General features: G+C 33.7%; 1 non-coding gene and 1 pseudogene across 1 annotated transcript; both read right to left on the bottom strand.

Moving 5' to 3' along the window:
* Nucleotides 1-566: 566 nt before the first annotated feature.
* LOC146953780 (AT-hook motif nuclear-localized protein 28-like) lies at nucleotides 567-1552 on the bottom strand (annotated as a pseudogene).
* Nucleotides 1553-9546: 7994 nt separating this feature from the next.
* Nucleotides 9547-9652, bottom strand: LOC146953779 (small nucleolar RNA R71). The gene has a single exon (XR_015025259.1). It is a non-coding gene; the product is annotated as a small nucleolar RNA R71 (small nucleolar RNA).
* Nucleotides 9653-11887: the final 2235 nt, after the last annotated feature.

The raw sequence follows: 11887 nt of genomic DNA, 5'->3' as shown, positions 1-11887 counted from the left end.
CTACTGATGATGTGTTTTCAATGGACCGTGTCAAAAGCAGTGTTAAATGCATTTATACATAAAAGGTGATTTATAAATAATCACACACATTTCAAACAAATTTATTACTCTGACAATTTTTCTTAATACTTGTGTATTTTGTTAGAAGTACATATATCAAGGGACGAAGAAAGTATATGTTTGTTGTCCCTATAGTATGAGCGAATCTAGGTTTTAATCCCTAGAAAAATTCTTTTGTCTTACTTATAATATAACATTCTTATCGTTTTAGTCCCCTCATTTTAACATGTCAGCTATCATGTCTTGCATGTGCTTTTAACATTGACTTGGTATTTGTCCAATTAGCAGATGCATGTCATATTGCAGGGACTAATACCCATATTCACTCATATTACAGGGATAAAAAAAAACATATATAACTCGAAAATAAACTACCATTAAAACATTGAAAATATTTTGTTTATCAATGTTAGAATCACACCAATGAAAAGAAATAAACAAGACAAAAAAATCCAAGGAAGGAAATTAAGAAATTTGGTGAATACAAGTTTTATTTTGTTTTTAAAAAGAGGTAAAACAACAAAAAATGCCACATTTATTCAAACATTAATGAAAATGATTTAAAAACTGCAATTAGGAACTCTTAACCGTACATTTTATATCTAGTGATTACTATTACAAGTGGAGTGGTTCCACTGATTGACATTCACGTTAGCAGGAGAATGATCAAGGACTTGGTGATTCGGTTGGGACGAATTGGCACCTGCAACTCGATCAGCATGGATGATGACATCACCATACATCTGACCAACGTTTTCAGCATTGGGAATACCTCTATTGACAGAGGCCACCCTATAAAACTTGGGCTTAAACAGAAGATTCGCAGTAACCATAACAACACTCGAAGCTGTGACCTTCCCTCTAACTACCCCACCAAACACTTGACCATGAATACTAGATAGATAAATTGAAAAAGAAGAACAATCAGGGTCGGTGATAAACTTAGAAGGAACAAGATCACAATTGGGATTGATGTAAGTTCCAGAGAGAGATATCATTTGGACGGGTCCTTGGAAAGTGACTGGACGGGCATGTGTCATCAGGTTGTAAATGTTCATGTTGGAGACAAGACCGACACCTCTAAGCACTGAGAGTCAGCTTGATGACGCCAAGCCATCTTGATGATGGAATCGATGACATCTTTTCCAGCAGGGATTTCAATAAAAATGGGTTTCATAAAAGTATTTGGGTATTCAATGATCTCGACATGTGGTTTTGGTTTGTTTTTGGAGCCCTTGGGTCTGCCCTTAGACCTCTTGGAGGAGGGTGGGGTCAGACCCTCCTTCAATTCTTGAGGGAGACCGATATAGCTACTAGAGGAGGGTGCTCCTGGTGGTGGTATTGTCATAATCATATTTTCAATATTAATGTTGGTGGTGGTATCAGGGAGAGAGTTACTTGGCGGTGTGGCAAAACTCGAGATATTGTTCTCTAAGGATTCATTTTTAAAATTTAAGGATAGAGAAAAGGGTGCAAGTCTACTCTTTGCCATTTTTAAGAAAATATAATCACTGTGGAAGAGAGTAATATTGACAGAGTATTTATAATAGTAATATCATTTTTAATTTAATAAGTATGCAATGATAATATAAATAAGTTTTGAATTACCACTTTTTATTTAATTAACAACATTCTTTTTCGAAGGTCAAATACAAAATACTTATTAATGATCGAAAAATTAACAGTCAAAACCATATTTAAAGATACATGTAATTCAAAATAAGTTTTGCATTGTAATACCATCTTTTAATTCAATTAACAACGTGCACTTTTGAAAGTCAAATACAAAATTCTTATTATTGATAGAAAAATCAACGGTCAAAGACGTAATTTATATAATTGTTTAAGTTTTAACAATACATTCAAAGTTCATTTAACGGGGAAAATGCATCTTTTACACCATAATTTAATCAATAATATACATACATCGTAATTTATATAATTGTTATTTTAAATAATGCAACAAATTATGATGAAATATTACCATGAGTTCTTTTCTTTGTATAATTTCACATCACTATCACACATAAATTACCAAACATTATTTGGTTCTAGTGGAAGTTGATCATGAATCCCTCTAAACTCTACCTATTAATGTAGTATTAGACGTTCATATTTTAGAGTTGTGCTTTTGAGAGATTTATCTAGGATATATTCTTGACTTTACGGTTAATCTCGCGACTATGTTATTTCTTTTAAAAATTAAAATAAATATTAATGCCCTTTTTATTGTAAGAATATTGTCTAAAATAATACATTAAATCTTTTGTAATTATAATATATGCGATATTATACTTTGTACTTTCGGTCGTTGGTCAAACAATTGAGATATCGGTTGTACTAGTATATATGATGATTTATTTCAAAATGTGGTTTATTAGTCACGATTAAAAAAATATCTGCAATAATGTATACAAAAAAATGCATAAATATAGCATGACTCGATTAATTAAATCACATGTTGAATAGTCAAGTTATCAGAACGACTTTAAAAAAAAATCTTTAAGCATATCGATTAAGTCAAACTAGTTTTCTAATCGATAATGTCAAACTAATTTTTGTCGGATTGATGTATTTGCATAGCGATTTCAACAAGTGTATTGTCCTTAAAAAAAAAAAACAAGTGTATTGAATAACTGCAGGTGGTCCTCGTGAGCTTAGCTCAGTTGGTATGGACAATGCATAATATATGCAAGGTCCGGGGTTCAAACCCCGGCCACCACAAAAAAAAAGAAGAATAACAGCAAGTAATAAAATGGTGGAGAACCGAATGTCGAATTCTAGAAGTTTATACTATTGATTTACGATTAAATCACTACACTGGACAAAAGGCTCATGTTTGATTTGTTTTTCTATATGATTACTAGTATTCAGACGGACACTTCGCACTCGTCTATCCACTCTTTTTATTGCGCTAACGTGTTTAAATTATTAACAACGTTTTTTTATGAAATTTTGATTAAAATTACAAGAATAGATATTTATGGTTTTTAAATTGTAACAAATCATGCATATATTTTCGAATGAGACCAACAATGTAGAAAATAAATTTAAATTCTTATCTTTTTCAATGACACCAACAAAATAGTATTCTAGTAAAAAATATATTTAAGGGTTAATTGAAAAAATAAAAACTCCAGCCTAGAATCCCTTTCTTGAGGGAAGCTTAAACCCCTTATTCCCATTATATATTGTTATGGATATCTATACTATCAATAGTATATATATAAAGTAAGGTTTTTTATGCCACGTGTCACTTCCACATTCATTCTCAATATTTTTATTATTTTTTCTATTTTTAAAAACTAATATTTTATTTAACATAAATATCTCAACAAACTTTTGATCTTATGCACTCAGTATTTTCTTTAAATTTTTGTTGAATTTCTAATATTTTATGTAAGAGAAATATCTCAAAAAACTACAAATCAATCAATCAATCAATAGTATATATATAAAGTAATTTTTTTATGCCATGTGTCACTTCCACATTCATTCTCAATATTTTTATTATTTTTTCTATTTTTAAAAACCAATATTTTATTTAACATAAATATCTCAACAAACTTTTGATCTTATGCGCTCAGTATTTTCTTTAAATTTTTATTGAATTTCTAATATTTTATTTTGGAGAAATATCTCAACAAACTACACATCAATCAATCAATCAATCAATAGTATATATATAAAGTAAGGTTTTTTATGCCATGTGTCACTTACACATTCATTTTCAATATTTTTATTATTTTTTCTATTTTTAAAAACCAATATTTTATTGGGTTAATTAAGTAAATGATCCCTGTAAATATTCAAAATTTTGTTTTTAGTCCCTATAAAATAAAATCACACTTTTTAGTCCTTATAAAATTTTCCATCAGCATTTTTAGTCCCTATAAAATTTTTTCATTAGCATTTTTAGTCCCTATAAAAAAATTTCATCAACGTTTTTGGTCCCTAAAATGCTTAAGGAAAATGTCACAGGGACTAAAAAGTGTGATTTTATTTTATAGGGACTAAAAACAAAACTGTGAATATTTATAGGGACTAAAAACTTAATTAACCCTATTTGATTTAACATAAATATCCCAACAACATTTTGATCTTATCCACTCAATATATTCTTTAAATTTTTATTTAATTTCTAATATTTTATGTAGCAGAAATATCTCAACAAACTATACATAATACTTTCAACAAATTTTACATATACGATCTTATTTTATGATTAAAAGACACCAATTTGTTTATTTGTTTTTAGGAAAAGAATCTTCAATTAGTTATTACTAATCTTTTAGCACTATATCATTCAATTAGTTTTTATGTTTGAGGAAGAAAAAAAAGGTTCGATTAATTTTTTTTTTTGATAAAAAATAGGTTCGATTAATTATTATGTTATCTTTTAGCAGCACATTTTAATGCAATTGTTAACTATAAATAAATAAATTTCCGTTAATCACATATTTACATATTTTGAGCACAAGCAGAAACCTCAAACCTTCTTTTCATCTAACGTTTTTCCTTCTTCAGTTTGAGCACAAGCAGAAACCCCAAACCTTCTTTTCATATAACGTTTTTCCTTCTTCAGGTTAGCCAAACACCAATTTTATTATTTCTCATATATATACTTTGATATATATATATATATATATATATATATATATATATATATATATATATATATATATATATATATTTCAACCACTTTCTTCCCTTTCAATCGATTTTTCTCTCTCATACGCATGGGCCACGAAACAAACCCATGACAACATGTTTAAAGGGACCCAAAACTCTTACCACTTGGACTAATTCATTACTGATTTTGTTACACTTTTTATTCTTGCATTAGACATTCATCTCATCATTTATAATATTATTTAAATAAATTCAATCTAATATACTGACACGTGTATTCGTGTACACAAACTTATAAAACTTATTTAATATCTAACCCGGGCAACGCCGGGTCTCTAAACTAGTATAATATACTGACACGTGTATTCGTGTACACAAACTTATAAAACTTATTTAATATCTAACCCGGGCAACGCTGGGTCTCTAAACTAGTATATAAAGAAAACAACCCCTTTCAGTTCATTTGGGCTGACTTTTTCTCTTTTCAAAAATGCCTTCAATTTTCAATACAAATAACTCATGTAACAAATAGATGAGAATAAATTTAAATATTAAAAAAAATGTAACAAACACGATAAGAATATATATGTTTGATTTTTTTTCCTTTATCATTTAAAAAGTGTAACAAACTAGATGAATATATTTATACTTACTTTTTCATTATTCCAATTATACCCTTAAACAACTTTTTCTATAATAAAGACTGTTGTTGGTGTCATTAAAAAAAGAATTTATATCATGTGTTTTTTTGTTATATTGTTGGTGTTATTGAAATAGATAATCATGATTAGTTTGGTATTTATTTTTAGTTTTAATCAAAATCAAAAGTTCATAAAAAAACATAGTTCATATTTTTCAAACTTTGGCGCAAAAAAAAAGAGCGGAAAGACGGGCATGTGAGTGCCCGCCTTTTCGCTAGTAGATATATAAAAGCAACTTAAAAATTAACAATTGGTTAAAAACTTTTTAGTCGGACCTTTTTTGACTAAATTACCCTTGGAAGTAAATTTCTTTTCAAATTTAAATTTAAACCTAAACCTATGCCAAAACTATAGAAAATCAAGAAACTAACAATCTTTTAGTTTAACACTTTCCGTTGCAAATTTTCCCTTAAAATCTAATCTTAATTAAGAATTTAAATTTAAACACAAATTAATTTAAATTTAAAACACAAATTGAATTAAAATAGAGTAAATATTTTACAATAAAGTATATATACAACGGAATACAAAAGAAAAATATGTACAGACGGAAACATTAGTGTCTGTCTTTCCGCTGGTAACTAAATAAATACAGTAATGATAAACTAAAAGTGATTATATGAGAAAAGATTTAGCGATAAATTTCTATTAGATTCTAGGGTGAAATACCTTTTTGGTCTTTATAAATTTTTCAATTTTTTTTTAGTGCCATTAAATTTTTTCTTCAAATTTTAGCCCAAAAAAAGTTTCATCCACATTTTTGGTCCCTACATTTAAGTGAGGTCATGCTTAGCCTTCATATTTTTTATTGAGATTTCGCAGGAATTTTTAGTATATTATAAGAATGTTTCCCAATTTTTTTCAACGAAATATGAATTTTTAAGCACTAAAAATATAAAAGTTCATATTTAATTCATGTTTTTATTGAAAAAGATTTTTATAATATTTAATGAAGCGTCTACCCTTTTCAAAAGGCGCTTCTTCTCTAATGGTATACCGATCAATCGTCATTTCAAATCGTCAGTTTGGTCGGGTATAAAAGTTCACATTGGCACGGCTTTGGAAAACTCATTGTGGATTGTAGGAACGGGAGAGAATATTCAGTTTTGGACAGATAATTGGTTAGGTGAACCTTTGGTTAACTTGATTCACTTAGACCCTGCATTACATAGGCATGTTCAAGGAACGGTGTCGGACGTTATATAGTCAATGGTGGCTGGGAGTTACCTGCGGCTTTCAGAGACTTAGGGGACATAAAAGAGCGCTTAGATGCTATGGTTTTGCCTACAGGTCAGCTGCCTGATGTGTTGGTATGGAAACACGCACAAGATGGTGTTCTCACTTCGCAGCTTGCTCTTTCTTTTCTTCGGCCAAGAGTCACGGTGCTGCCTTGGGCAGAATTCATATGGAGCTCAGCTGTTCCTCCTTCTCATTCTTGTATTTATTGGAGGCTCCGTCATGGGAAGATGCCTACGGATGAAAACCTTAGAGTCCGTGGCTGCATTGTCGTGTCAGTTTGCAGCTTATGTTTAGCTACTGATGAATCTTCCGATCATCTTTTTCTTCGGTGTCCGTATGCAACGCAACTCTGGAACTGGATAGGTGGTATTCTTAATTGTGCTATCAATGTTTATACGGTGGATTATCTTCTATCTTGTCGGCCGATCAGGTGTTCTTCTCAGGTTTCAGACATTTTTCTTGCTGCAATATTGCATACACTTCACACAATTTGGTGGGTTAGAAACTCTGTTCGGTTCTCTAATGTTAAACCGACCATTCATGCTTCTAAAATCCGTATCCATGCTTTTATTGCTATGTCTGGGAATGTTTCGAAAGGTAAGTGTTTGCATTCTGACTTCTCTCTTCTTGATTCATTGGCGGTTTCCCCAAATTGTCGAAGAGTGAAAGAAATCATCCAGGTTGTGTGGAAGACTCCGACTTCACCGTGGTTGAAGGTAAATACAGATGGTTCTGTGATAGGAGGTGCTGCGGCTTATGGAGGGCTGTTTCGTGATCATTTGGGAACTTTCCGTGGTGCTTTCTATTGTAACATTGGTGAGCATTCTGTTTTCTATGCGGAAGTTCATGGTATTATATCCGCTATTGAATATGCTGCCCGTAATGGTTGGAGGCATATATGGCTTGAAAGTGATTTCACTAGTGCTCTTTTGATTTTCTCTAGCTCTTCGTTGGTCCCGGTAATGTTAAGAAACAGATGGCATAATGCTTGCAATCTTGGGATTCAGGTAATTTCTTCTCATATTTTCCGCGAGGGAAACTGTTGTGCTGATAAATTGGCAGCTTTGGGGCATGATGACATACTGTCATTACGTAATTTTTAGGACTTATTGTGACATTTTGATAGAGTTCTCATGCAATTTATACTGTTCTGGAGTGCAAAAAGCTTAAATATTGAAGTCTGTTCGAAGGCAATCGCGCCACGCCAATTTCAAGCCGTGCTGCGATTTTTGAAGCAAAATTACATCCTCCCTGTTTGAGGGAAATCGCGGCACGCCTATATACATGGCGCGGCGCGATTTTGACGGGTCAGGCCCATGACTTCTATAAATACTGCACTCAATTTGAAGAACAAGGGTTACGATTTTGGAGAGCAAAGTGCGATTTTGAGACATCGGAGACGGCTAGAAGGGCGATTTCTTCAACCTTTTACCAATTCATGTATGTTTTAATTATTTCATTGATTATGCTATTTGTAAACTCGATTATGAGTAGTGAAATCTCTTAGAGATTAGATGCGAGATGAATCTTTGTAACCCTAATTGACACATGTTGCTGTGAAACTCTATTTTGTTTATGAATTCAATTCTAGTTTATTCAATTCAATTGTTCTTAATGCTTTTTATATCTTGATCACATATAACTTGATTTTGTGAGAATGAATGACCACTGACCATGGCTTTCAACTTAGACCTAATTGAATTGTTCTAATAAACAGGGTTAGTCTAGGAATAGATAATCGTTTGTTAGTGATAATAGGTTAACGTTCGGTAAAACCTTCAAGAATTATTAGACCACCTAAGGAATTAGGGGCTGTAGTTTAAGAAGAGGGTCCTAACTCAAGGGATTGATTAGGGATATTTTGTTAATCATCGTAGATTAGAAGAGGATTCATAACAAATAGGTGCAGTAGACCAATTGGGGGAACTTAGAGGATTCGACGGATCTGATCTCATCTCTCTCATATTTTCTTAATCAAATCTTTATTTTCTGTTTCTTGATTTAATTAAAATCAAACCAAATCTACTGCCTAGTGGCAAAACAAAATAAATTTTATACATCCTATTTCTATAACGCAATTGAATTATTGAAGTTAAAAACAGTCCTCGTGGGATCGATAATTTTACTACTTCGATAGTATTTGGTGCACTTGCCAAACGTCTATCAAGTTTTTGGCGCCGTTGTCGGGGACTGTTGAATTATTTCAACAAGGCAATTACGTTATAATTTAGGGTTTTTGCAATTTAATTTTCTGTTTTTAATTTTTATTTTTCTGTTTTCATATTCACTTGATTACTTTGCGTTGTGCAGTGCTACTAAGGTATTTTGCTGTTTATGCGAGGTAAACAGAGCTCAGACGACTTAGAGTACGATCCGGAAATTGAAAGAACTGCTAGAGCACTTCGGAAAGCTGTCCGGTCGTAAAGGTTAGCTCAGTCCGTTCCACCGGGTGTTCGAGAACAAATACCGGAGCCACTCTCAACTGAATCTGAAACGATCTCTTCTCCTAAATCTACAACTATGGAAGGTGAAGGAGTTGTACCACCGAGACCTAAGCTAGGAGACTACGGGTTAGAAACTCATCGCGGTCAACTGACCCATACTTTTCAACCAGCTAACCCCGTAGCTTTCGACATCAAGACAACTGTCCTCAACGGTTTGAGGGACAAGCAATTCGATGGGGCTGAAGCTATGAGTCCTCATGAACACTTGAGCCGCTTTGCTGAAACTTGCGAGTTTTGTGTGCAACCAGCCACCGTGACTGAAGCACAAAAGAAACTAAGGCTATTTCCTTTCACCTTGACGGGAAGAGCAAAAGATTGGTTGCTAACAATACCAAACGGGACTGTCCAAACATGGGAAGAGTTAGAGCTGAAGTTCTTGGAGAAATATTTCCCTATGTCTAAGTATTGGGAAAAGAAGATGGAGATCTCTAACTTCAAGCAAGGAGAAGGTGAGTCATTATATGATGCTTGGGAGCGATTCAATTTGCTTATTAAGAGATGCCCTAATCATGAGTTCACCGAGAAACAATACCTCCAAATCTTCACTGAGGGGGTAACACCAAACACTAGAATGTTCTTAGATGCTTCCGCGGGAGGTAGTCTCAAGAGCAAAACTGATCATGAAGTCCAAGCTTTGATAGAAAACATGGCTGGAAATGAGTATCGTGCTGAAGCTAAGAAGAAGGAAAGAGGAGTGTTTGGGGTAAGTGAACAAACTGCTATCCTTGCTAACCAAGCAGCTATGAACAAACAAATCGAAGCTCTAACTAAGGAGTTTCAAGGCTTCACTTTGGCTCATAAGCAACAACAAGTGGCTGCAATCAAATGTGATCTATGTGGTGAAGAACATCCCAATGGTGAATGTGTACCAGAAGGTTCTAGTGAAGAAGCTAACTACATGGGAGGATATCAAAGGCAAAATCAGTACTACACTCCAGGAATCAACAAGCATCCCAATCTAAGCTACTCGAATAACAACGCTTTGAATTCTCAGATGCATACTCCTCATCAACAACAACAAAGAAAGCCATCAGCTCTTGAGGAAACTATGATGAATTTCATGAAGATGACTCAAGGCAACTTCGAAGAGATGAAGAAAAGTCAAGAAGCTGAAAGAAAGAACAATGAAGCTTCTAGGAAGATGCTTGAAACTCAACTGGGGCAATTAGCTAAGCAATTGGCTGAACAAAGTAAAGGCGGATTCTCAGGTAACACTAAAGACAACCCTAAGAATGAGTCTTGTAATGCTATTGAATTGAGGAGCAAAAAGGTTTTGACACCTTTAGTTCCAAAAGCTCCAAAGAAGGTTGATGATGTAGTTGAGGTGGAGGAGAATGGTGAAGTTGAAAAAAATAATGTGGGTGTAGTTGAAAAAGAAAATGATCATGGAGTAGTTGAAAACGAAAGGAAGAAAAAAATAGAGGGAGAAAAAAGTGAGAAGTTAATTGATGAAGATTCAATCTTGAGGAAGACGAAGAGTCAAATATTGAAGGATGGAGACAAACCACAAGTTATTCCATCATATGTGAAGCTTCCATACCCTCACCTTTCAAAGAAGAAAGAAAAGGATGAAGGTCAATTCAAGAAGTTCATGCAACTTTTCTCACAACTTCAGGTGAATATTCCTTTCGGTGAAGCTCTTGATCAAATGCCGTTGTATGCTAAGTTCATAAAAGACTTGTTGACTAAAAGAAGGAAGCCTAAGGATGATGAGAACATAGCACTTTCTGAGAATTGTAGTGCTATTCTTCAAAAGAAGCTGCCACCTAAACTGAAGGATCCTGGAGCTTTCACTATCCCTTGTTCAATTGGATCGGTAGACATTGGTAGAGCTTTATGTGACTTGGGAGCAAGTATCAACTTGATGCCTCTTTCAATGATGAAGAAGCTTAAGTGTGGGGAACCAAAACCAACAAGAATGACCATTACTTTAGCTGATCGGTCAATCTCTTATCCTTTCGGTGTGCTTGAAGATGTGCTAGTCAAGGTTAATGACTTGGTGGTTCCAGCAGATTTTGTGATCTTAGATATGGCTGAAGATGAAGACATGCCACTCATTCTAGGAAGACCTTTCCTTGCAACCGGTCGTGCTTTGATTGACATTGAGAAAGGAGAGCTAATGTTGAGATTCCATAAAGAGCAAGTCGTGTTTAATATATTTGAGGCCATGAAGCACAAAGATGAAAATCCCAAGTGTTACCGGATTGACATTGTTGAAGAAATAGTTGAAGATGACTCTTGTGAACATCAACCAACACAACCTCTTGAACGTGCGATTGCGAATTCTATAGCAAGTTGTGGAGATGATGAAGACCTTGAAGTAAGTGATTGTGTGAAACAACTAGAAGCAAGCAAGCAAGAGTTGGGACCGGTAAAAATAGAAGAACTAATGGGTAAGTACTCTATGGATGCTCCTATTTTGAGTGGAGAAGGAGAGAAAAATCCAGAATTAAAAGAACTCCCTTCTCACTTGAAGTATGTTTTTCTTACTAAGGATGCCTCTAAACCAGTAATCATCAGCAATACCTTGACACCTTTGGAAGAAGAAAAATTAATGAGGGTGTTAAGAGACAATCAAGGAGCTTTGGGGTGGGACATTTCTGATTTGAAGGGTATTAACCCAGCTTACTGCATGCATAAAATACACATGGAGGCTGAATACAAACCGGTTGTTCAACCTCAAAGGAGACTTAACCCAACAATGAAGGAAGTGGTGAAGAAAGAGGTGATGAAGTTACTAGATGCAAGTAT

This window comes from Medicago sativa, chromosome 1 (genome assembly GCF_051527215.1).
Source record: "Medicago sativa cultivar Bolivia chromosome 1, Bolivia_mono, whole genome shotgun sequence".
Classification (NCBI taxonomy): domain Eukaryota; kingdom Viridiplantae; phylum Streptophyta; class Magnoliopsida; order Fabales; family Fabaceae; genus Medicago; species Medicago sativa.
Note: the sequence above shows the minus strand (reverse complement) of the source record. Positions and strands in the feature narration are given on the sequence as shown.